Source organism: Nomia melanderi, chromosome 11, assembly GCF_051020985.1.
Source record: "Nomia melanderi isolate GNS246 chromosome 11, iyNomMela1, whole genome shotgun sequence".
NCBI classification, from domain to species: domain Eukaryota; kingdom Metazoa; phylum Arthropoda; class Insecta; order Hymenoptera; family Halictidae; genus Nomia; species Nomia melanderi.
Genome location: NC_135009.1, coordinates 3,244,084 through 3,271,909, shown reverse-complemented (window position 1 = coordinate 3,271,909; position 27,826 = coordinate 3,244,084). Strand labels below are relative to the sequence as shown.

General features: G+C 32.3%; 1 long non-coding RNA gene across 1 annotated transcript in view; it reads left to right on the top strand.

Moving 5' to 3' along the window:
- Nucleotides 1-24,218: 24,218 nt before the first annotated feature.
- Nucleotides 24,219-27,826, top strand: part of LOC143175072 (uncharacterized) — a 498,558-nt gene continuing 494,950 nt past the window's right edge. Inside the window, exons 1-2 of the long non-coding RNA XR_012999692.1 lie at nucleotides 24,219-24,254; nucleotides 25,696-26,084. This is a non-coding gene — a long non-coding RNA (uncharacterized LOC143175072). The remainder of the gene's footprint in view (nucleotides 24,255-25,695; nucleotides 26,085-27,826) is intronic.

Sequence of the window (27,826 nt, the reverse complement as noted above, 5' to 3'; positions counted from 1 at the left end):
ATTTTATAATTTTGCTATGTTAAATCAAATGGTGATTGGGTTGCATCTTGAATGCAGTGAATCAATACAAGTTTCGTTGATAGGGAATATAATAGATGTATCGTTTTCAATAATCTTTACTTACTAAACGTAGTCTAGTTTCAGTTGAAAAATGTACAAAAAAATGTTTTTTTATTGTGTTGTTTGAAGGTTGTGGTAAGTTTTATTATGTTTATGTTATATTCAATTTCATACATATATACAAAATGATTTTAATACTATGTATCGCATTGTTTGAAGATTCAAGTTAGATTTTGTTTATACTCAGTTCAGTTCAAAAGATACACTGCAAGATGTTAATACGTATCTGATTGGTTTAAATGTTAAGTTTTACAAGTAGAATCTTACCATTATCGTAAATGTTAAAATTTAATGACAACTCTTGTACAAACCTGTGGAAAATAAATACTTCTTATTGTCAAAACACGTTTTATTACCAATTATTTATAAACATTTACTCATGATTTACAAGTCTGACTTATATCTGAAAATTTATTTACAAATATTAGCAGGTGTATTTTTTATCATTTGTGCTTTACTTTCTTAATATCCTCGAATAAGCTTTCCCGAATCCAAGATTATGTCAAATTCGACGTGAATAAACAAAATAATTTTTCGATTATAGTACTCGTTGTGTACACAATTTTCTCAGAACATAAATTACTTCATCATCCACTAAGAATGTTCTGTGACTTTGTCAAGTTAAATTCAGATTTTTAATTAGAATTCTTAGTGAAAAGTCATGAGGTGCAAGCTAATTTGATGCGATTGAGCGAGCTAGTTACTGGCAAACTAATTTCGAAGAAACGAAGTTATCATTGTTCAGCCGTCTCGTTGGACCAAGGCCCTTAGCCGAGATGTTCTTATGGTTTCTTCTGGCAGCAGTTGAAACCGAAATAAAACGAAATCGGTGTCCGAGGAAAGCCGGTGATTTCACATGATTACGTCCAGCTTGTGCTCATTCGACTTGCTTAATTAACTCCTTTATCTTTCGTAACTGTCAGAAGACAATATTTGGAGGATTCAGTTGTTACTGTCTTGGCCATTTTACAGAACCATGTGTCCTTTATGACTTTGGATTTCAGAGTACATTAAGGACGGGACCTTATTTTGTTTCCTACAGCCAAATGTCTCTGTACGGCTTTTTCGACAAAATAATTTGGAGGAGAAAAGAAATAAATGTATTTAAATTTATTTAAATTTCTAATTAATACTCAAGACCATTACTGATACTGAATGTATTAAAGATACTAATATCAATAATTTAATAATAATATCGAATATTCCTTAGTCATACAAAATATTGCAAAATTAAGGCAGCAATCAGATATGAGGTTATTCCACGAGAGAATACTGATTTGAAGGAAGGAATTACATTTTTTAATTCAATTTTAATATTAACTTTCAGTTTGCGAGTATTGATTACATATTGTATTACATCGTTAAAAGAATTTTGAAAAATGTATGACACTCGAATTTCAATTTGTTAAAAAATCTATAAAAACAATTAATTTATATTTATGTGAAATATAATAATTTCAAGAAATTGATTGACCATATTTTTTGAGAAAGATAGCTCAAATAATTTAATCGATGATATGTTAATCATGTATGTGGGTGATAAGAGGAATTATCGAATAGTATTCGATTTGGTATGGAAAAGCATGTGGAAAATTCACTTAATAAAATATACATATATTCTAAGCACTAGGCAATCAAAAAAACAACTGATAAATATTGTATAGATATCTCTCAGCATTTGAAATAATACGATTCTCCAACAAGGACATCTCAAAGGTTCGTGAAGGACCTTCAACAGAATAAAAAGTAATGAGGGTAACATTTATCAAAAGGAGCTAGAGACTTCTTGTCATGGTAAGAGTAGAGAAAAGCCATATTTGTCTGGAGAGGAGTATCCATCGAAGAAAAGGAAATGTCAGACTTCATGTATAGTATACTTTCAATCGGAGAACCGTTCTACTCGTTTGGCAGGTAGCTGTTACTTTTATCTTAATTGGAAATCTTACTGAAAGCATTAATTTGCTTGTGGTATTAATTAAATTTCTTGTTTTGGGAAAGAAATTTTAACAAAACTATGTTCGTTCACAGGAAAAATTCGGTTATTTAAAATACCGAATTTAAGTGCATAGTATTACTACATTATGCACAATGTTATCAAAGGCATTATTATATAATAAGAATAAATTTCGGGTGATTAATTAAATCGACATAATTACATAAATATAAATTACAAGTAAAACTGTTTCTATAATCTTCCAAACACTTTCTTTTACTAAATACTAAAGTGGATATAAAAACCTATTGAAATGAAAATTTGATAATTTTTTAGGTTTTATGAAACTGCAAAAATTCTTTTTTTTAGGTTTGCGTAGGATGATCTTTCATTTATATTACACATTCAGCATTAATGAAACATGAAATAATTTAAGTAAAAATATTGCCTGTTCTTTTAATTGAATATTTCTGCATGTCCGGAAAGTTTGAACAACAGTCAAATCTCCAGTAGTATTTAATTACACGTACAAACATATTATTATTAATATACGTAAATTTAATCTAAACATTTTAACTCATTGACAATTTCAATTAAATGTTTGAGACAATATGTTGCATTCAGTAAGTAGAAACTATAACTCTTTAGCATTTACTCTGTTATACTATAATTCCTGAAAAGTTGTATACAGGGTGTTGCGTTTAAAAAACTAGATATCTCGCAAGATATAATAATTATGAAAGAAAGTGTTTATACGAAAATTTTGTGAATTTTATAAAAAATTAACAAATTTATTTGAAGTTAAGACTTCTTAATAGGACTCTACATCTTTTTGTTTACAATATTAACATTTTTTCATAACAGACGTATTTGGCTAATAATTTAATCAATCTGATACGAGGAAATACGTAGTAGAGTTACAATGCACAAAATTTGAAATGTGTCGATAAAAACTAGATACCATTTATTTATGGCATTGCCATACGGAACAACGTATATCTTAGAACTTATTTCAACACTTCTTACTATGTTTAAACAAAGAATATAGTATTCCATTCAAAAAGATTAACTTGACCTTGAAATATTTTATTCATTAATACACCCATATAAGAATAATTTATATCATATATAATATGTCCCTTTACACTAAACAGATTTCGCATAATTATTTTTTTCATAGCTTCAATATCGCGTGGAATATATAACTCTTCATATTTAAACATAACACCCTGAATATATAAACAATGTTAATTAAGTTGAAATCAGATTAACATTTGAATTAAGTTGTAAATGTTATACTGATAAATCGTGCATATCGCAGTGGATATGGAAATTTACATAAATCGTTTATCTGAAAAATAATAGGACTCTCTGAAACTTCGTTTCGATTGGATCGTCATATTTTCTTTTTTTAATATTTTCATTGCAGTGCTGTTTCAATTTGCTCTTGAAATATGCGCAACAAACAAAATAGAATATGCATTACACATTTTCCATGCGTAAACAGAATTTTGTTGCTTCATACTCTACCATTTTTTGTCTCTGCACGTTTACCAACAGCAAAGCGTTTCTAAAATTTTTTCGGAATTTATTATCCTAGAAGTTGATTTTTTTAAATTTATCATTGAAACGATGTCGATTTTGCACAACACGTGTGTTTCAACTTTCTATAAAAACGACTAAAGTTGAATTGTAGTAATTTATATTATAAATCTCGTAGACTTCTAAAATTATTATTTAATGGTAATGTGTTCATTAATCTTAAATGATGACAGAGGAAATACGACTCTGAAATGTTAAAATGATTTGATTGTATCGTTTGATGGTTATTTCTAATTACTTTAAATCAAGAATATGAACGAATTCTGTTGACTATGCTCACCATATTAAATTTTTGGTTAATTGTACTACTGTGATTGAAAACGATTTTCGAACCGCTACTTAATCTATCCAGTTGAATCAAAATGTAATATTTTGGTCAATTTTCCATTTTATTGTAAATATAGAATTCTATATAATTATATAAATATATGTGTGATTTGCATATTTGTAATTCATATTAAGGTAATTTTTCATGGTATATGATGACTGTATTGAATACGTATAAGAAGGCAGAATTAACCATAATTTTCTTTCTTTATCCCTGTAGAGAGCAATTTAGAACATGTTAGCTTTCCTTTGAGCAATGCTTGTTTCTGTCGCTTATTTGTTTTCTCTTGGCATCTATAATTCTCTTAGCGTCACGTTTCATAGTAAAACTTACAGTGGCTTGTCCAATTAATATTACTACTGTTTCAAATATTTTATAAAGGAAAAATACTTTTAATTAAAATTTATCACAGCAAAATAATTAGCATCTTAAGCAATTCTAAAGATTACAGAACAAAAATTATCAGATGTTTCTCTGGGAAATTATTAAATAAATTGGTTTGATAATACGCAAATTAATTGCAATTTGTATAAAAAAATATACATCAAACAATTTGATTGCTCGGTAATTGTACGTGAAATTACTATCAAGTAAAAAACAAATTAACCTCACACTATTCGATACTGTTGGATGAATGTCAATTGATATGATCGATGTAAAGTGTTGCGAGTGAAGTTGGCTTATATGTGATTTATATGTGTTTTGTATTTTGTACGTCGTATATTATTTCTGTCAATCTGATTTGTAGATTTTATATATTTGGTTTATTAAATGTCTTATAATGTACATTATACTGTGTAATTCTATCAAATACAATAAATAAAGTCTTGTATTGTCAATCATAAGAAGCTAATGAAGCGGTATAAAAAATCCATTATTTCCATTTGTAGGAAATTCGAAAGTATAAAACTGCACAGAATGCACGCACTACGAAAAAATACGCAAAATACCTAAAGTGTACTACCTCTTACACTATTTCTTAGGACAATCTATTTTCCATCGTAATTCCAATTTTTCCACTTACGTTCTCAAGAATTTGCATTTGCATAAAGTCCCGCAGTCCATCAACGAATAAATGAACGACTGAAATTCCATCACAGAGTACCGCGATTATTCCACGAATAAGTGATTTCTTTCTTCAAGGAATTTATACACGCCATTCTATTTAATAAGATCCACCTTTACCAGTCTTTCTAATTTCGTTCAAACCTCGTTAGAACTTCAATGCTGGCATATTACACGATGAGAAAATACAGAAACGAAAAAGGATTGAATATTCCAAGCTGCGGTAGACACGCTCCTTTCTATCCACACACGATAGACATCGTTACCTTTGTCTAACAAAGTAAATTAACGCGATTCTCCGCACGCACTAACGAACCCCCGTGAGTTCCTTCTATCGCTCGACCATCAATCCGCGAGCAGGAAGCTTTGTGCCGCGTATTCCTCTGTGCACCGCTGGTTCGTTCCTTATCGATTCTCTGGAAGATCCGAAAAGTGGAATTTCTAGCGCAGACGGGCGACAGCTACTAAGCACTAGAAATTCGACTTTCCCTCGCATCACGGCTCACCACACATTATATTCCCCGTGAAACAAAGAAAAGAAGAGGGTGAAAGAGAGAAAACATGAAAAGAGCAGCCCGCAGCGTACAAGTTTTGTGGCCGGTCTCGACGACGATTAGATAGGCGCCGGGGTAATGGCGGGAGGTCCAATCTGCATTCGTAATGACGAACGTGGAAGGTGACACAGTGTCTGACCTCGGTGCGGGGACATCGGCCATCTATTAACCCCTGGGGCCATACGAACCCACCCTGTCACAGGGAACCACCCCGGCCGAGCTACCGTGGCCCCTTAACGACCCCCCCTCCCCCCGACTACACACCATCGTTCACCGTTCTCTTGGCGCAACCCCCCACCCCCTACTTCTAAAGGCCAGACATATGTATGTGTATCCGTTATGAGCACATCAGCGCGACCTATGAATTTGAACCGTTTCGTGTTAACGCGATTTTTTGCTGTGACCTCCGTGTCTCCCGTAATTGGCAGACATTTTCAACGGGAAGACAGAGACGTGGAATTTAGTGCGATGTGAAGAAGAATAGGATGAGTTTGAGTTCAAATGAGTTGCAAATGCACGTGTGTACATATATTTTAATTCATTGTGTTTTCTATGTTATATAGATACAATGGAACGCCGATTATTCGAACTATACCTCGATTTAAGCGAAAATCCGCTCCACGTGGATTTATTTTACGCGAATGAAAATCGCGTGAATAGAGTCTGTTGGTGCAAGAAAAAACAAAATATTGGAAAGGAAAGCTGTTATAAGTTTTAGAAATACATATTTATTTTGCATAGCCAAACAAAAGAAATAATAATGACATTTCAAAGAACAAAAATATTGAAGAATTTTCCTTTCTTAATTAGTTCATTCTTGGGGAGGTCGATCAAGACTTCATACTTTCAGAATAAAATTACTATATTTTTTTATTTCTAATAAAGCTTGAAATGATACTAATTATTTCAACGATGAATCATTTATTTTTTCAGATAAACATGTAATTTTTCTTCGTTTTCCTTTCATTTTTCGTTAGAGTATATTATGGGTTCACTTGAGCTGCGTTTGACCAGTATACACTTCGCACATTGAAATCATTGCGTGCACAATGAAAGACTTTTGAAACTAAATTTCACAGTTAACAGGTTAACACCTTGCTAGCTGATCACTAGTTAACACGTTCACTACCAGTGTCACATATTTGTGACGGCCGTAATCCTATATTTCACATAATGAAAATGAAATTAATCCTATAGATATTGTTATTAGAAATTATAAACTACGATATTATATTTAGAAACTCAATGACTCGTTTCAATTTCATTTTTCTAATATTTTGTTTAGAAGATTTAATGGACTGAAGAAATTATAATTGAGAAGACCGTCACCGAAATAAGCCCTGGTAGCGAACGTGTTAACTCGTATTTCCACGACCACAAGTATTTACGAGTTAAGTTATATTCCGCGTTATTAATTTTGATCTGAAAGTAATACAGATCTTTACAAATGCGTTTTAAATCGTATCCATTAGATTAAATTGTTTCAATCATTCCAATATACATGTAAATAAAAGATGTACATTAAAATTTAAGAGAATAATTTTCGGCTAAAATCACCAGTTAACAAGGTGTTAATAAAATAAATGACCAACCTAACCCAAATCTAACCCGAGTTCTAAAGCCAAACATATACGTGCCTATTCGTTATGGACGCATCCGTGCGTCCTATGAATCTGAACCGTTTCGTGTTAACGCAGTTTTTTGCTGCGACCTCCATGTCTCCCGTAATTGGCGGACATTTTCAACGGGAAGACAGAGACGTGGAATTTAGCACGATGTGAAGAAAAAGGAGATGATTTTTACTTGTACGAATGGGTTGCAAATGCACGCGTAAACTTGTGTTTTGATTAAGTATATGTTTTTTATTTTATTTGTGTGTTCATATATTTACTTACTTATTAATTTATTTGTGCTATTATATACATAATTAATTGCAGTGTGTGACAAATGTGAATTTTCATATTAAAACACGTGTACAATGCAAATTCTGTTACAAGTCAAAACAGCCATTTGTCATTTGAAGACTAATTTTTGCATATCCATTGATAACAGAAATTTGTATGCTTCGTTTAAGATTTCGTTGGATTAAGCGAAGATAAAAGTTCTATGTTTTATTTTGTTGACGATAAAACCGGAATTTTGTTAATATTTAATGTTTCGTGAAGGGTTTATTTTAATACGGTTTAAATTTAATTTAATGGAGAAAGTTCTATATTTCATTTTGAGAATAATAAAATGGATACTTCATTAATATTATACTTGATGAGTTTATTACGATGTGGTCTCGGATTCAGTTTCATGGAGAAACTTTTACATTTTCTTCAACCCAAAATTACGTAGGTACTTTGTTAGTATTTCACGAAGATTTTATTTTAATGTGATCTCGGATTTATGTTAACGAAGAAAGCTTTTCATTTGATTAAGCCGCAAATAAAATAGATATTTCCGTAATGTTTAATACTGATTTTATTTTAATATGGCCCTGTATTTATTTTAATGGAAATAGTTCTGTATTTTATTAAATTACGAATAAAGTAGATACTTAATTATTATTTGTTCTCCATTATCATTAATATTTGATGCTGTTGTATTTTAACGTAAACGTGGGTAAATTTTAATGGATAAAGTTCGTATATTGTATTAAGCCAAAGATAAATTAATTCTTAATTGTACTTAGATCAAGACCTTTTTTAAAGTAATCAATTTCTATTATGTGTTTTACATGACTATGTGACAATTACATCATAGTCAGCACTTGTATAAAATGAAATAATTTGCAATTCGGTTTTTCGAAAAAGACTTCATTAAACTTGCTGTGCACAAGATTGTCACCTTAACACTTAGGTTCACGGGCATTTATTGTACAGTTTATTCTGATATTCTAGTATTAAGTCACTAACGACAAATTTATTAACATTTATATTACCATAAGGATAATATTAAGAATCTTTTCACTTTCTCAGTGCAAGGTACTCAATCATTGATTATGAAGAAATAATATAATAATAAAATGTTACAAGAACTGCCACGGAAAAAATAAAATAAAATTTACGAAATACAGATAAATTTCTAAACACGATTTTTAATTAAACATAAGAAACAAAGTCTTAAAACAACACTAATTATACAACGAGAAATTTGAAAATTTATCAGGCCCCTAGAATACGTTTCGCACTTTGATTTGTTTGTAACAAAACGATAATGTTTTGGATTCCATATAAATAATTTCACATTGGTAACGAAGCTACAGAGTTGACTGGCATTTATTCACGCGTGTCCAATAATTAAAGATTTCGGTTGCATTAAATTTTCATATCAAGGTGGTAGGGGAGCGATATTGGTTTATCATTCAACTTGGGCGTGATTTCGTCTACGTTCCGAGCAGCTGTAATGAGATTTCACCGATACTGCGCTTTCATGCATCGACGGAAAGGCGATATCAATTAATTATTATCGTTCGAGTCAGATTGGGTTTCCACAAGTTTACTGCCTCCACAAAGTTTACATGCAACCTCCGATCCTTGCACTTTAGTATTCACCGCAAATTCGCAAGTTAATTGAAGCGTTTACGTCCGCTTATGCAACTCACGGTCACAGTCGAATATCACATTCCCTATGAATCACAGACTCGGAAAGATGTCGTCGCAAGTCAACCGTAAGAAATTTGCCATGCGAATGTTGTAATAAATGATCAAATTGTAACGTGTAATTCTATGATATTCAACACTAGATTTACGTATATTTACTGTACAGTTTATTCTGTCCTTCTTAAAAAAATTTATATTCGTTCATTCAGATCTTAGAAACTAGAAGTTTAACCTGTTAACTGTGGAATTTAATTTCAGAAATCTCTGATAACGCTCGCAATAAAATGAAATAATGGTAAGGGAGAAGGAGAGTCACATGTTTATGTGAAAAAATAAGTAATTGATTGTTGAAAGAATTAGTATCATTTTAATTTTAAGATGAGGCGTATACTCGTCAAACGCAGTTGGCTGATTCAGACATTAATCAAAATCGATCCAAACATTAACCAAAGAATGTTTATAAAATTCCATATTAGCCAAAAGCGATTGGCATTTCAGCGAAAAAAAATATTAATTTATTTAACTGCTACAATGATTTAATTAAAAATTTCTGCTCGCAACTGCTCGTTAATCCTTATTATTTCGTTGTGCATCTACGGTATAATTATTGAACCGCGCTCGGTAATTCTTGGGTCCGCGTGCAGCCGCTGTTCTGATTGCACCGGAGCGCGAGCAATCAGATTGGGAAACAATTCGTTACAAAGCGCGAATCGCGTGCGATTTTATTAGCATAACTTATTAAAATTGCGCCCGGTCGGAATAAGAACGCGGAAATATATAATTCATGATGTTTGAATATATATGTAGTTCGTAACTGTATGTTTATCTCATCGTTGTCATCGAAGTGATTGCGCCCCGATATTCCCCTAATTAGAGTTTTATTTCCAGTGAATTTTCATTTTTACGATCATGTTCGACGCAATCATGGAATACGTTAATTAGTGAGATATTAAGAATAACTGTAAATTCTTCACGTTCCTTCTTCATGTTACCAGTTTTAATGATTTTTGAATCTATAAATTGTTTCAGAAGTTAGCGGTTATTACAGAGCGTAAAAGTTTGCGTTATTCGATTAAAAAATTTTCTGAATAAAATAGGGTTGAAGTGAAGAATACTGCAAGCAATTCGATTTTTAGGAGAAAGATCGCTTTTATTTCGAACATTCGTTTATATACTGATTACATGACATACTTATCAGATAATGGAATTTGTTTATACACAATGCAATAATTTTATTATATTTTTATTATATTTATAGCTGTTAGATTCCAAACGTTTATTTATAAAATCCAGCAAACTGATACTTTTAATAAAAGAGAATGTATCTTAAATATTCTGTAGTGTTTACATAATACAAATATTTATTTTTATTTAGTTTTTGTTTTCCTGAATTAGTATAGAAATACCAATTTAAATAGAAATTCAGGTTCCAATAATTATATAATTTTACTTTCACCAAGTGTTTAACCATTTCGTTTCATGTGATACTAATTTTACAATATTATAATTACAATAAGTATAATAATTGCAAAAGTTAAAATAATTATAATTTACTATAGTAGTATATTTTATAAACACTAATTTGATATTATTTAGAGTTATTAGCATTTATATCTATCGTACGAATTTTCAAACAATCGTATAGGATTAAGGAACATAAATTTAAACAACATTCAGATAATCAAACACAATAGAAGCGTCGAACAAATGCTCACGACAGAACAATCGTTAATTAATCATTCGGCCGCATGTCCGCGTCATTTACGTCCAGTTGAAGTACTGTTCGAAGAGTGTGGTGTTCCATAATGCATTAGAAAGTATAATGCTTTCGTTTTATAGATTCTGGCACCGAGAAACCAATACACGTGTGCGCGGTCGGAGAATTTGCGCATGTGATTTTTGGACCCGCATATACAAATAGCGTGACCGGCTGTTCTGACTAAACAACTCCTCTTCTTTCTGTATTTTCCTTTTATAACAAGTTTCAGATCCGACAAAAATCTACATATCCATCATCGCTTACCGATGGTGGCAGAAAGTGTTCGATCAAAATCGTTAACGTGGTCAGCAAAGGAATTATTTGCATATACTTCAAACGAGGAGACTAACATATAAATAACATGCAAATGTATATAAAAAAAATACAACAAAATTGAAGCTATAGTATAATATTTAAGTATCTACATTGTAATTCTTTGTCTGCCTGTTAGAAAAAAAAAATAAATATTAAGAACTGCTTGGAAATCATTAATTATTTATAATTTTAAATATTATGGAATAAAAATGGTTTTTAACATTCAAATTACAGTATAGTATTATATCAACTTATAACAAAGAAGTGAAGGTACACTGTCGGTCGAAAGTTTGCAACCAGTATATTAGTTAAAAGGAAAACTTCCTTTTTTTGTAAAAACAACTTTTATTAGAGAATTTTTATCGACGATAAAGGTACATGCAAATATGCATATTAGTCGAATATAAAGATATATAATTTTTGTATTTTTATTTTATATATTTATAAAATATATAACTTTTAATTTGTGACGGTACATATCAAGTGGTTTCAAAATTTTAACCGGCAGTATATATGGAGGTTAAGAAGGAATCTTATTAGTATACAGGCTCATTTGACACAGCAGTATGAACATTATTAATTACAAAATATTAAACATTTAAATAGTTGAATGTATTAAATTAAATATAAATACGTGGAAATATAGAATTAAGTACTTACGTAAATAATTTCTATTTCTGAATACTATTTATTTTATTTGTTTGCTTATATTAAAAAATATGCATTCCGAAAATATGAGGGGTGCTCAGGAAGTTCTTATAAAATGGTTATTACTCATAAACAGATAATTAATTCATACGTAAGTTTTCAATAGTTATCTTATCAGGTATATTTATTTAACTTAAATTAAATCTGTCTTAAATAATAAACCATCTCATCAAATTTGTTGCTATCTTATTTATATTTTCTGAAAATTTGTTTAACTTTCTACATATATTGAAAAACGATCCAATGAAATCACTTTGTGTCTTGCATTCGGTTTATTAGTACAACCTTGGATCAGTGAAAGTGTTATAATAATTTTGTTTTACAACCTGATGAAAGCCTTCTTTTTCAAGTGCGAACGACTTTGATTTTGCAAAGTGACGCTGATACGTTTTACGATGTTAAGACAAGACAGTGAAGGCTGCATTGAGCAGCCCTCATCAGGACCAGTACTGTCACGATAGCAGAGTTACTCGTCAAATATTTACTCTAGGAGATGCTGGCACAGAGGGACTTCCTGATCCTCTCGATGCATCAGGTTCGGATAAAGATGTGAGGTACACGAAAAATATTTCACCGCTTCTGATTTACAAGCATTTGAACACTGAAATTGCAATCACGTGCATACACAAATCGTGCATCCCAAAAGAATAAAATAATGTAATTTTTAAAACTGTTACCGTCGAAAAGTTATTTATAAATTTCGTCTTTGGGAACAGCAACATTACAGTTTGACAATATAAGTCAAATTATCATTGAAGTATATAATTCGTTTCATTGCCTCTCTCTTATCCTCTATGTTTTTGGAATTATAGTATATATTTTACACATAAATATATACAAGGGAGTATATTAATATTTGAATAGAAAAATTAATAAAATAATGTTGCTTTTGAATGAATTATTAAAAAAGCAATTTTTGCTTGTTAGCTTCAATAGATAAGATATTTCATCGAAAATATTCCTTGCTTCAAACTTTGAAGCTTTCTAGTGCTACAACATAAATGACACCCGATTATCACGAATACATGTGAAATATTCTTGTGACTATAATAAGACCTCGTTTAACGCTAAAACTACCGAGCGTTTAATATGATTAACCTGTAATTCATAAAAAAATTGTAATAATATATTTTTTTTGGTTTCTTAATACATTCATTACACTATTCAAATGAGGCTATTTATTTTTTAAATAATTTCATGACAAATGAAATGAACGAAACCATTTATTTTGCCGGGAGTGGTAGTTGCAGTGTTAACGCAGGAGATACATTCCAAAAAAACCTCGCGCTAAATGAAACAGCGCTAACAGGTAAATAACGGGGATTGGTGAATCAGAATAGTGAATACAAGAGTATACCATTGTTTTTGTTCTCCTTTGCAACATGTATTATGTGGACATAACGGTTTCAGAAACCGCGATAAAGTGTATAAAGAACAAATATAGAATTCGAGAAAAACCGTGCTAAAGTGAATTAAGGAAGAATACAGAAATTGAGAAAAACCACATTACATCGAAACAACGTTAAACAGAGCAGTGTTAAGCGAGGTCTTACTGTACTACTTTCAGCAAATTTTCCTAGCAAAGAAGAAGATCCCTTTGTTTCATGTTTATTACAATAACCACGATGAAAGACGAGAATGGTCAATAATAGTACGAAGCAGGATAGAGATATCGACGAAGGTAGGAGTGAAAAAAACAAGGTGAAAAACGAGCTGGACAGAGGTTTTGACAGAGGCTTCAATTGACAGCAGATGCGTTCTTCAGCGGTTGGATGATTAAATACCGGTCACCGGTGGAGGCTTTGATCCCTCCAATCAGCGCTTTGTTTCACGTTCGAATAAGGTACGCGACCTTTGTACACTTCAAAGTCCTCCTGGTGGTGGGCGTTCATAAAACGAGCCGAAATGGACTCCGAATGTTTAATGTCCAGACATCTGTCCTTTTGAGTCCAACGACCCAGTGTTTTTGCGCTCGTCATTCTACAGTCGCTTTGAAATCTATCATCTACTTGATAACAAACACAACGCACGGCCAACGGCTGATAATGAAATGCACTCTGCGGTATTCGCGGTCTCGATGACGCCAGTTTCCGTGTTCATCAATCTACTTAACCATTATGCAAAGCCGAAAGCGTCGAAAAACGTTCGGTGTTCCCGTTCTGGTTTTAATTTGAATTTAAATGACTTTGATGTATTTTTCAGGTACAGTGCGCACGAAACAATAGCAACTTGATCGTTGTAATACCTTAGAGATCAGTTTCCATAATATTTATTGGAATAGTTAATTAAGAATACTGATTCCTTTAACCCTTTTTTTCTATTATTATATTTTGGACAAATGTTAATTTATATTATCGATATAAAGTGTTACACATTACACTACGTAATTCTGTCATATATAATAACAGCTAAATTTGTATTCTATTATTTATCGAATTTACAATGTGATTTCAATCTGCAAACACGCTTTGGTTATGAGAGGAAGTTCCTACACGCAACCAACCGCTCGCCCGTTAATCGCACGCAAAATTCTCGCGCCCACGCATTCCCACTTGTTTTTAAAGCACACCGCATTCGATCTTTCTTTCTTCCATTTGCACCCTTCTCAGTCGCAACTTTCGTCCATAGCCAAAATTTACGCGGTCACGTACACGCTTTTCTCACGATCCAGTCGCTCCGTTCGAAACAATCTTCCTCGCATTCTTTCAGCGACTCAAGATTTTCTAAACGCAGTCACTCTATTTCCTAAACATACCAGCGCCGGTTCGTCGCAACATGACCCGGTCGCCCGCACGCACGCACGCATAAAGAACCACTCATCCTACATATATGTATATGTATTATCCGAAAAATAATTAATTTCTTTCAGTAAATAAAATTATTAAACATCCTTCTATACTGTACCAACATGAAATTCTCTTTTCCAGTTCTATTCAATGAAGATTATATTTGGTGAAAATGAATGCTGTTCAAAATATAAGTTTAAAATCTAATGACGTGCCACTTCATTTAATCATACCACTGATCACGTACTTACTCAGTCTATCATGCGATATTTCTCGATTTTTCAACATCGGCTTCGTAATTTAACTTTTGAAGCATTCTGGTTTAATTAACGCAATTATCCGCTTACTTATGATCAATAACTCGTTCATATATATTCCCTCGAATCTATTAAAATATGTGTTGGTGATCTGCCTTTCAATTATTCATTTCATAAAATTTTCGTTATTATCAGAATTTTGCTGAATTCGATTTTTGTCATTCATAACATACTATTTACACACGACTTTCATTTTAAAATCTACTTTTTCAGATCTAGAACCCATTTTTATTGTTCTATATGTGCAATGCATTTTCTTAGAAAAATTTTTTCAGAAAACATACCAATCATGTACAAATAAAACTGAGTGTACAATCATTTATAGTATTTCCACGTGTAATAGTATCTCTTACGATATCCATTTACCAAGAATACAGTAAGCTTAAAATTCTTGTCAGTCGCGGCGCGTATCGTCGCCGTTTGGTTGAATTCTTGCACGAAATTTTCCGCTCTTTCCCGCGTCGATGATGCTTAAGCTCAACGGTCATTGGCACAGCAAACGACAATGAATTTTACGCATGGCGAAATCGTTCGTCCGCACTGTCAGATTCGGTACTTGATTCGGGATGAAAATGGATTCGATTGGAGGAAGTCAACTTTTTTTCTGCCTCCGCCTTTCGTCTCTGTCCAGCTCTTCTTTTATTTTTTTCGACGAAGCGTAAAATACCGTCCTCCAGCCATTGACCAGCGTGCCCGTAAATTGGTTACCAGACTTTCCTGCTACGAGAATCCTGGATTTTCGATACTACCCGCAGAGTCTAGTGGACAGGTAAACGGTGACTCATTGTCCTTCTGTTTTATCTATTTGCAGATTTCCATCGCCTTAGAGTTTACCGCGGAGAAGACATTCTAGAGTTATATTACTCACCAGTAAGATAGCTTCAAATTATTGGTTTCTTTCTATATTTGTAACTATGTTTGTCTTCATGTACCAATGTAATTAATATTAGAATTAGAGTAATTAAACTCATTGCTTTTTATTTCCTTATTTAAATCATAGAGGTACTTTTGTTGAAATTTCGATTGGTTTGCATTTTTAATATGCGCGTAATTTAAGAAAGTTTTAAAAGAATTATAATATTTTCATTTCATTTTGTAGTTAATGAAATATCTTAATTTTATAAATGATTGTAAACGACGAAATCTGAAATGAATTATTTTTACCAGTCACGTACCTATATCTAACGTTGTATAAAAGATTTAATAAATCGGTGCATACTGTAAATCCGGAATGAATACAAATTGAAATTTGTCACCAAATATGTTATTTGTTGGGAACACGTACATAATAAAAATATTGATTTAACTGATGTTTAATAGTTTCATTATTTTCATAATTGTCTAATTAAATGTAGCTAAATGTCGATGAATATATTCCTTGCGCAATCTGCCGTTGGCGGAAAGATTAATTATCGGAAATCTGAACTGATCATTTGTAGCGCAAATATAATTAAAACCATTTAGACTTATCCATTACGCCGTGTTCACATTCATAGGGTGTCCTAACGATTTAATTGTTTAATTGCGGAACGGTTTTCTTCGATGTGCGTCAAAAATGCAAAGCGTACAATTTTATTTACTTACATATGCACTTGTTATAAGTGTTATTACATTGTAATGCTATAAAGGTAAATATTCTTTACTGTTCGGTGCAAATGTACTTTGCAAAATTATATTGAAAAACAGAATGTTCTTATCGTTAACACAACATGAGAGAAGCGCGAACGTGCTGTCACACGATTAAAACTCGAAATAGTTTTAGTATTAATGTCTGTTAGTATGGTTTTAAATAAAGTGTAGAGTACAAATACATTTTTTTGTTAAAATTACTGTTTCCAAAGTCAATATCTTCTATATGGATTTATATATTTATTTATATTAGATTTTGTATCATTGCCGTTTTTGTCATCTAAACAGTATCGATTTTCACGTGTGTTGATAAAATGACTTAAAAACAAAAAGCTGATGAAATTGTGAAATACTATTTGATTAGTTTATAAACTTACTTTTCATGTTACTAAATGTTTAAACTGACTCTTTAATTATATATTGTAATGTTGTTCAACCGGTTTTGGGAAATATTATTGAGTCCTCATTTTCCTATCACCCGTTATACGATGCAATAGAAAAAATATATCAGTATAAACAATAAAATCATTGACATAAGAAAACCTTTAAAAGAAAACAACATAAAAAGGAACACTTAAATTATGTATTCTCGTGAAACTTATTTATCATTTTGTTTTAAAAATTTAACTGCCCCATTAAAAATAAAGAGGGTATTTTGATATGTTCCTGTTTTTTGGACACCTTGTATAATGTAAGGTACAACAAAATGAAAGATGAACGTAAATTTTGTAAATATAATTTTAAAACTCCAAGTAGTTACTTGCCTGAGCAATGCTTGATATTACTACTGTCAATATCACATGAAAACATGGGCCGTAACATAATGTACTGTTCCTATTTATTATTCAATATTTCATTCGTACGGTACAGGAATAAATTGCAAACCATGTGATCATTGTCTCAGCCGTACTTTTTTTTAAATACAAAAGTGAATAGTTTTTTAATTACGGTCACTTTACCGGGAGAAAAGTTATAATTGCATATATTGTTTTAATTAATTGCTTTACTATTTTCAATACTCTCAAAAAATTTAATCGTAATAAATAAGCTCAGAATACATATTAATGATATTTTATAACAATATTGAATATTCAAGAATGTATAGGATTTGTACAATATAATGCAATTAATGGTTCATTGTCTTTGATTATAATAGTAATTTTGCAAATGTGGCTGTAGCATAATATTATTCAACAAATTATAACATTCTGAAGATACAATACGTATTGCAATCATTATTAGTATTTTTAATGTAGAAGTATTTTCATGTAATCAATTATTGGAATCAAATAATTTGCATTTTGCTTAGGTTCATGACAAACATTATCCTAAGTTAGAAGTTTTATAATAAGCAAACATTTACAATATACACGTAAAAAATTGTTAGTTTGTTTACTAGGGAATAAAGAAAAGAATAAGGAATGATTACAATACAGAAGTGTTCTATGAATTAAATGTATTAGGTAAATTACATTAGAGTGAATTAGTTTCTATTAAGTTTCTATTTTGTGGCATAAAATTTGTTTGAATATTAGTTCATTACTGATCAGTACTATTGCCATTGATTTATATTTAATGTGGTAATTACTGTTAGTACCATACGATGTTATTAGTTTTCTGTTGTAATTTAATGCGAATTGTTAAATAAATTATATGTATATAAATTATACATACATTCATTTCAAGTGTAATAGAAACATAAAATACTGAGCAGAGGCATTATCCCAATTTTGCACGTTTCAAAATTATTCGTATTATGACTTTTGTGAATCAATAAACCGTATTTCGATATCGAATAAGTTTTTGTTATTCAAAACCTGTGTCCCAATTATTTGTATTAGCTATTCATAACAAATTATTTTGTTTATTTATTTGAATACTATATCCTTATTTATAGAGGTAAATTATGTATTGAAATAATAATGGAAATCCTTTTTAATAAGAAATTAATGTACTATTTCAGTTATTGAAGAGTATTCAATACGATTTTTTTGGTGTTTTTATCTTGTATTTAATACCCAGTAAAAGTTTTATCTGCCACTACGTAAAATCCTTCGCCTTTCAAGGGGTAATTTAATTCCATCGAGTTCGTGGGAAGGTTATGTCGGTTTTGTGGATACATAAGTGAATTTCCTGCGGCCTTATTGTGTTATTTAATCAGTAATATAGAGTGCGTTATATGTTCCCGTTCAAACATTGTCAGCCTGTTCCAAAGCTAAAAATAAAACTGAAATATTCTGTATCAAAAAATTCATAAATGATCTATAAAAAAAATTGTAACAGAAGAAAAAAATATGGAAGATACGATAATTATTTTCCTTTTCATGTAATTTAATAAAGAGCTATTTGACTAAAATCAATTAATTGGAAAAGCCAGCATTGTATGTAACAGAAACATAAAAAACAAACAAAACTCGATGTACAGAATAGTCAATTTTACGCAGATATCATATTTGCATGTATAAATGATACGATGCGTTTATGTAAAACACATTGACAGAATTTGTATAAGAATTTCTGGAACACCCTATTTAATATCTACAATTTGGTATGTATACTAACATTTCACTGTTTTACGACTTAATTGTTAACCCCGTTAAGACTCACTGAATTTTAGAAGAATGTGACAAAATAGCACCTTTTATTATCATATTACTTCACTATATAAATTTGATATATCCATCTCTTTTTTCAAAAAGAAATCTCTACTGTGTAAATATCATATTTATAGGTATAATAATTCTGTCTGTATAATGTTATGAAAGTAGAACCTTAGGGCTTCACATTAAGAACGTAATATTAAGGAAGTTGATTTTAAGAGGATTATGTTTCTTGTAGCGATGCTTCGGTTTATTTTGATCCTGATTTTCAACGATTTCATCTAATTTCTTTTTTGTTACAGTTAATACAAGTTATTAGTTAAGAAGTGCGCTTAAAAAAATTAGTTTAAATAATGTATAGAAACCTTCTTGATCCTAGGCATTACGTTCTATAAAATCGTTGAAAACTTCTATCCTGTGAAGGTTAAGCAAAAATAGTCTTATCTTTGCATGCTCAGAAATCACTATCATTTCTCTCAGATCCCAAAACAATGTGATTTATTTTTAAACGTACACTCCAGGGAACATTTATCAAAACACACCCCCTATCTGTTCCAATAAGCGCTGTGATGTAATAGAACGTTTCCAAACGATTTAAACTTTTTGCGGTCCGAATTGTTATAAGCTTTTCACTTTAAAATTGATTTTGCATTACTTTTGACAACATTTATTTTACAACGTTTGAGAGCTTCTAAACTTATATTAATACAAGACAATATCGTATGCAAACATAATAAATATCATATTGCATTCAAAGAACCGTATTTTAGTTAGAATGCATTTGTACAGAACGAATCTTTATATTTGATTTATTAAAAAACTAACCCTCAAACAGGAAAATTTTATTTTTCATTTTTTTCTTATTCTTTTATAAGGAATCATCTTATGTATACGTTTATATATGTTATTTGGATGTTACATCTGTATAATGTTGCGGATCAATTTAACCCTTGAGTATCGATGCTTGGGTCCATTTTGACTTAAAGTGTAGACTTTCTCCAAGTTCTCACCTATTTATGCCTGATTTACGTTCTGAATAAATTATATCAGACTAATTAAGATCCCCGCATCTCACATAATATTACTAAACACTATATTTATCAACATATTAAATATTTATTGTTCCATATAACAACAAATTATTAGGAAAAAATGTATAAAAGAATTAATAAGTAAGAATTTAAATGATCCAAAACAACAGAGCTACTAAAGTAGCATCGCTCCTTCAATATCTTTGCAATTATTCCGAAAAGTGAAAGACAGCGCTGGTTTTCTCACAGTAAAAAGTTGTTCAAAATGATGACCTCGACAATATATCTCACAATCATCAAAATCGGTGCTGCCTACACCATTATAAATATGTATACCGTTTATACCATTATATGATTAATTAACTTTATACATGTGTAAATAGTAACCTAATGAATTCCCAAACTTGAAACTTAAAATGTAGTCCTTTTGTATCGAGTACTATCAACACATACCAAAAGATTAAAAAAAAACTGTCGCCTTGAAGTAGATCATAGAGCAGGGGGTTAAATATTCATTTCGTACACGTGACCGTGAAAGATCAAGCTGTAAACCAAGATGGAAGCGCTGTATGCCGTCAAGAGACGAGCAAGTGGAAGTGGTACGAAAGTGAATGGGGACATCGCGAGTGGGAAAAAAAAGTTTTATTAACGGCATTGCGGCATATCGGGGGAGAACGAAGGCGATCGGCCGATCGACGTAATACCGCGGCGCCGTTCCGCGATCACGTCCCTGTGGTCCGGTCGCCGGCGTTTCATAAAACAGAAGCGGCGGCGCAAAGCCCCACGATCGAGCATTATATTTCCACCGATTAATTATCTTGTAGCAACACCGTGGAGCCCTGTCCATCGATCTTCGTGCACGTTCGGCAGCGTTCGCCAGCGATCGGTCGGCGTCGCGCGTAACTTCGCGAGGCGACCGAAAGGGCGGTGGGGCTCGCGAAGTTTCGGCCGTGGCGCTTTCGTTCATTCGTCGTTCAGCGCTCGGTGCGCGACCTTCGATGCGGTTCACGCGTTCCACGCGGTGTGCGGTGCTATTACTACGCGTTACGCTGTCGGTTAACCTGTACCGGTCAACGTCGCGCGGATAAAACCGATGATTCCTGTCGAATCGATCAACCGTCGGGATTTCATTGTTTCGTTGTGTGACCGTTAGTGCATCCAGTGTCTTTGAAAATAGGTAGAAAAAATACCGAATGGAAAACCAGTCGAACGTGAAGTGTGAATTTAAAAATTGGTTGCTGTTTGAAATTGTCGCGCTGTGAGCACACTTGATCTCGGTAGGCTATCTGTGAGGATTGAGTATTCTGATGATTGAACGTTTCGGTGGTGCCGGTTGAAATCGAGAGTACAAGTGGAGGGTAAAATAGTTTCGCACGCGGAACACGCATGGAAATATGTTCTCTTCGGGTTGTGCTGGCTCCTTTGTCCGGGTACGGATGATACCATGCCCCGCCGGGAATTGTGAAACGTTGATCTGTCTATGAGCGGTCAACGCACTTTGAAGATCACGTGTCGAGTGCGAAATATATGCATATGGATTGTCCAAGTTAGATTTCAATGTGAGCCTTTGTGCCGTGGAGTGCTTTTCGAGGGCCCACTCGCGGGGAGAAAAGAATCGTGGCAATTAAAGTTGATAACGCTGCGCGTAACGAGACTGGCAAGCGGTTTCCAGTGATACAGCTTGAGGCATCGCGAGACGCGTACCACGGCCACCGGTCCGCCGTGAATACGCTGCGTATGAATTCGTTCCAATTAATTTCTGCTACGGTTCTTTCAAACGAACAACGAGATTATTAGCTCTATCGATTCGTCGACTTCTCGATTTCAATTTGCAATTCTCGACATTTATCCTGATCGTCGTTATTCATTACGCATAGAAAGATTCAATTAATGTTCCTTTTTTTAGGAAATGACAAATTTTAGTGGGGAAGATTAACTTTCCTTTAAACGTTTGAATTTGTTTTCACTAGTTTGGAGTAGATTATTTTAAACCCGGTTTAGAGTATTTTAATTAGAAAATTTCTTTCAATTTCATTCTTTCCTCTAATAGTATTTTATTTTTACAATATCACAGGCATTTCTATTTAATTATGTTGATTTACTGATTACTACACTTTCAACCGATTAATGTTGCGTTTTATTTCAATTGGTAGCACAGTTTTATTCGAATTGATTTCCTCGTAACATTACTGTAACGCACCGTTTCGCTAGGCGATTTTATTTCGCATCGACCGTGTCTTGCTTGGTGACTTTCATTTCGCCCCTGTGGATTCATCGCGGGTGCCAGATGAATTAAAATTTTCGACGATAATGCATCGCAGTTGAATATTCATATAATCGAACGAAATATTTTAAACATTCAGTTTTTCATCGCAGCATTGTGGCGTTGGTCGGGTCTTTAAATCTTTCTCGCGAAAAAGGAACCTCTTAATTTCCAAGGAGTGAAATACACGGCGCGGAACGTGCGAGAAATTATTCCTTCTCGCAGGATGAGGAACGATTCTATTCTATTTACGATGGAGCGTAGCGTGTCGGCGAGCAAATACCGAGCTTAGCGTTGTTGAAGCAACGAGGAGAAGTCATCGGAGCATCGAGCCGCGATAAATATCGGCGGAAAAGGCGTAGAGATGCGGCGATTTTGCGGTCATGGCTCGTGAATGGCCGCCCGCGCGATTGAATCTCGCAACGGGCCAATAATTTGCAATTAAACCGGCTAATCAACATTGTCGCGCGACGTGTCCGTGATCCATGGCGACGTGAAAGAGATAACGTTGACCGATAAAATCCTTCTCGACAGTACTCTCTATGCTCGTTCAATGTCGACTTACGATTAACCCCTTTTTCTGTAATATCGTATCAGAAAGTTTTGAGGATGAACGTTTTCAACCGAATTCGGCGAATTCGAATGTTATTTATTTATCTTTAACGCTAGGTTTGCGGAACGTATCAGTTTGACGCATATTGAATTTTAGAAATATTCTTTGGTAAATGTTTATATTGATTTTGATTGATGCGATTACACGAATATGTTTACTAATAATACATTTTTAAACATCTGTTTTCCAAGATCTGAACGAATAAATATCAATCTTTATAGGAATAATAGAATAAACTGTACAATAAATGTTCTTGAACCTAATGTCAATATAAATTAAGTATTATTTGTCTGTTCTTGATTTTTAATCGTTAAAGTGAAAGTTGTCAGAGAATAAGTATCGAATTCTTTTTTTTTTTTTTTTTACAATAAAGTATTAACGACGAAATAGTTCTATCAAGTACAGTTGGGAAAGAAATCATAGGACAAAGGGGATAAATCGACCGGTCGTTTTTGCACTCCTAATCGAAGTGATTTGCGGAGACTTGACGCTTTGTTCGTGTATTCTGTTAGGTTTTTGTACTGGGTTAATGCAGTTGAGTTCTCTACCGAACAAAAGTTTATTACAGAAAAAAATTCTTATGATTTATAGATCGGTTTTGGAAATCTATTATTGTTCTTGTTCATTTTATCGTGGGCTTGTTTTTGAATTTTAAATAATTTCTTTTGTTTATTTATAAATTCGAAATTATGGAGTGCTAAGTGAAAGAAAAGAATATTTTTGATATTTTGATAATTCGAAGACGTTCTCTAGAAGCAAGTTTAGAGCTTTAAAGTGATGTATAAAATATTGTAAATATTGCCCCTTTTCTAGATAATGCTTCATTAAGAAGAAAATTTTCGAAGTATTCTGTCCTATATGTTTATTTATAAATCACTTTGTTTCGCGCTGAAAGTGTACAAATGTTTCAAATCCGTGTAAAGTGTAACTGAAATTGTGTTACAAGTGAAATTTACTGATTGTGCTAAACTGTGTAAGAACTATAAATACTGTTTCTTTATGTAGAGCGTATTTCCGAAGAAATGGAATTTGAATACTTATCAGGTACATTAGTTTTCGTGAATAAGAAACATGTCCTCTTTGTTATTGACTATGACTACTTAGTACGTGTATAAGCTGATATGCATCCGATGAATTTTCAGTTGATTTTATTCATAATACTGTATTATACCGAAACAAATTTATGGTATAGTTTCGACTTCATTTTGCATATGAAATCACTTTTGATTTCGTTATAATTTGTAATAGCAGAATACAGTTACAAGAACTCGAAGAGTAATCATAAAGTCCGAGATATTTCGAAGTAATGCACAGATTGTTTTATCTGGCAGATTTTACTAACTTATAAAATATAAAACTTATTAAATATTAAATATAAAACAAATAACACGATTTTTTTATGAATATCGTGCATTATGTTTGAATTATTTCAATTAAATATTTAAGTGTTTGTAAAAAGTTCATGCTTTGTATACAGAGTCAAAAATTTCCTTTTAATTTTTAAGTTTTACTTTTAATTTTTAATTTTTAGTTTTTAATTTTAATTGCGCATCCGATAATTTTTGTGAAGTGTTTTTGTTATTATTCCGAAGATATTTTATACCCGCAGAAATGTAATTGGCATGTAGTGTAAAATTTATCCAATTGACGATGAATGTTTCAAATAGGATAGTGGAATCTAATGAAACGGTTGCGTGATGGGGAATTTGGTTCTGATTACGGTTTAACACTTTACAATGACACGTAACGCTTGTGTCATGTCGGTCAACGGGTGCCCACGGTATACATCACAGTTGTGGTGAATCGATCACCTGCCTTCTTCAACTGAAAATTTGTAAGGAAAATACAATTTCGAGAAATTTCACATTTGTAATTAAATAAAACAATTAACTCCAGTTTAATCTTATATTGTATTACTGTAACAAAGTAACTGTTTTCATAAAAGTACCTGCCTTGAGAAAAACAAGTTGAATTTTACATAATTTTATTGTGTTTATACCAGAAAGGGACCATTGAACACCTTACATCTAAACGAATGTTCTTGCCAAAGTGAACGGAATTGGTTTCATTAGTTATTCTTTGTTAAGGGTTACACGAGCCAATTAATTTCGCCAATGAAGCCTTTAGCGAGAGTGCGAAGTGTTCCAATAATTCGTATCGCATAGGCTTATTCAGAGCCATTGACCTTTTTCATTCAAACGAAGCCACGCAATCTCCGCAATCTTTATACGTATAAATTAGTGGGTACTTAATAAATCGTGGAAAATATCGACGATACTTTAGTTCACAAGCAGCTTCGAATCGTCAAGTATATTTCGCTATAACAATTAAAATGTTTTTAAGCCTCCCGAACCTACATTTCTTCTCTCTGACAAATGAAAAATCGCAGTTGCATTGCTTTGAATTTAAATTGTGTCGCGATTTAAGCAGTTTTTACATTATTTCTGGGTCGCTAACGATCTTTTGAAACGTCATCGCGTTACAGTATAGTCCTGCACATGAATAACGGTCGCATTTATTCACGTTTAATGACATTCCAACTTGTCCAACTGCACTTCTGAACAAACGTTTGCCGCAGAGCCAGTGTAACGTCTGCGATGCGCACGGATAATGCAAACTAAATAAACATCCCTTTTAATCAAGCAGTGTGTCAGTGTTATATTGTTTAACGAAGTGTAAAGCGCACGAATTTGCGAAAGGGGGGAAACCGTTGACGAATTTGTTCCCGGACAACTGGATTATGACGAAGTATGCTTGTGTCGTGGAAGATTAATGTTGGAACACTTATCTACGAATTCCACTAATCAACGGACCGTTTCTGGTTAATGTGCGCTCGTGACCTCGACGGATGGGATATCCAGCGTTCCAGTATCAGTAAGTTTCTGTACCTAAAGAATTCCTGGTAATTATTCTGAATTACGGCTTCACCTAACTCATACTAAAGGTGCAGATACACTAGCAAGAAACTTGCGACATTTTTTTACTGATAATAGCTTGCACAGGTGTTTATTTTAGTTCATTTTATTATTACTGTTCTTACTGTATTACTAAAGTGAATTAAACTTGCCGTCAAAGATCTCACAAGGAGGTCAGACATAAAATCTGTTTTTGAATGAAATCCTATGCGTGTTATACAACATATCTAGAAATGAAAAACGTTTTCTAAAAATTTGAGTTTCAAGTTTGCGTGTACTGTAATAGGACGGTTATAAGAAACTTGTTCCCACAAGGGGTCGTAGCAGCAGTGGTTGCACGTCTATGACGCTGTAGGTCGTAAGTTCCGAATTTCCATACTTGGAATTCTTCTTTTCCCGGTTTCTTTGTTTTCCTTTGAATTATAATCTTTAAATAGTTTGTATTATTGTACTATTATTTATTATCGTATTACAGTCACATGCAAATTTAAAATTCCTTTTTTTCGAAAACGGAGGACCATTGTCAGAAAAGCCATGAGGGTTTTTTATTGTATTTCTAGATATGTACTATAACTTGCGTAGAGTTCCATTTAAGGACAGAGTTTTATGTCTGACTCTCTTCTTGTCAGAGGTATTTATATACAAACGTCGTGAATTCCTATAAAAAGAAATTTTGCAGGTTTCTTGCTAGTGTGTCTGAATCTTAACGCGAGCATTGGGTTGCAAGAATAATTTTCACAACGTTCGTAGCTGCTAACAATCGTCTTTGTTTTCTTGTTGTCTCTATGCAAAGTTATGGTGTAAGAATTTAATCCAGACTTAACGAAACATACTCGAATCTCTGTATTTCGTTTTAATTTATTAAAAATTGGTAAATGGATTCTTAAAGTTCTCATGTTTATGACTTTTTCTTAAGCTTCTTAGAGTTAAGTAGTATCTACTTAATTGGAGTGCTGTTAGAAGACCGATAAGAATTGTTCAAACAATTTATAATCTATTTGGTGGTGGAGCCGTGATTCGGCCAATTTTTATTACAATAGGATACCCTATGACGCGATTAAAAAATCCTTGAAAAATAAGTATGAAAGTGAGATTTTCCATAAGAATCTGATGCAAACAGAGGACCAACTTAATAGAAGTTGGACAAGTATGCAAAGGAGGAATTTCTCGTGAAATTTGTAAATGTAAAACCCTGTAACACGGAATATTTTAATTGTGTTATAGGGGGTTCTACTCTATTTAGTACATTTTTTCATATATCCGTTAGTGTAATGGTTCTTATAAGTATTTATAGACAATTACAATTGATTTGGAGTATGTTATATACTTTATAAATACTTACAAGATTTAATGTTTAATTTTAGTTTATTCAAGGAAAGTAAGGAATGTTACTTTAAAATGATTTAGAGAAGATTATAAAGAGGAATTTATTTTATAGAATGTCCCATAATTTTTCATACAAATATTACTTGCGCTATAATATATCATGTAATAAAATATCTATGGGTGTTTGTTTGAAATTACAAAAATTCGTTTTACAGTGTAATCAAGGTTATAGTGATAGAACGTATGCATGGATAAAATTGGGTGGCATTTTTTAATACAGAGTTTGTTTCAGATTTCATGTTTTTGTTAACTTTATAATAAATTATTTCTTGATTGTTTGTTGCGTGACGTTTTAGCTTCACTTTTAGTTGTAGA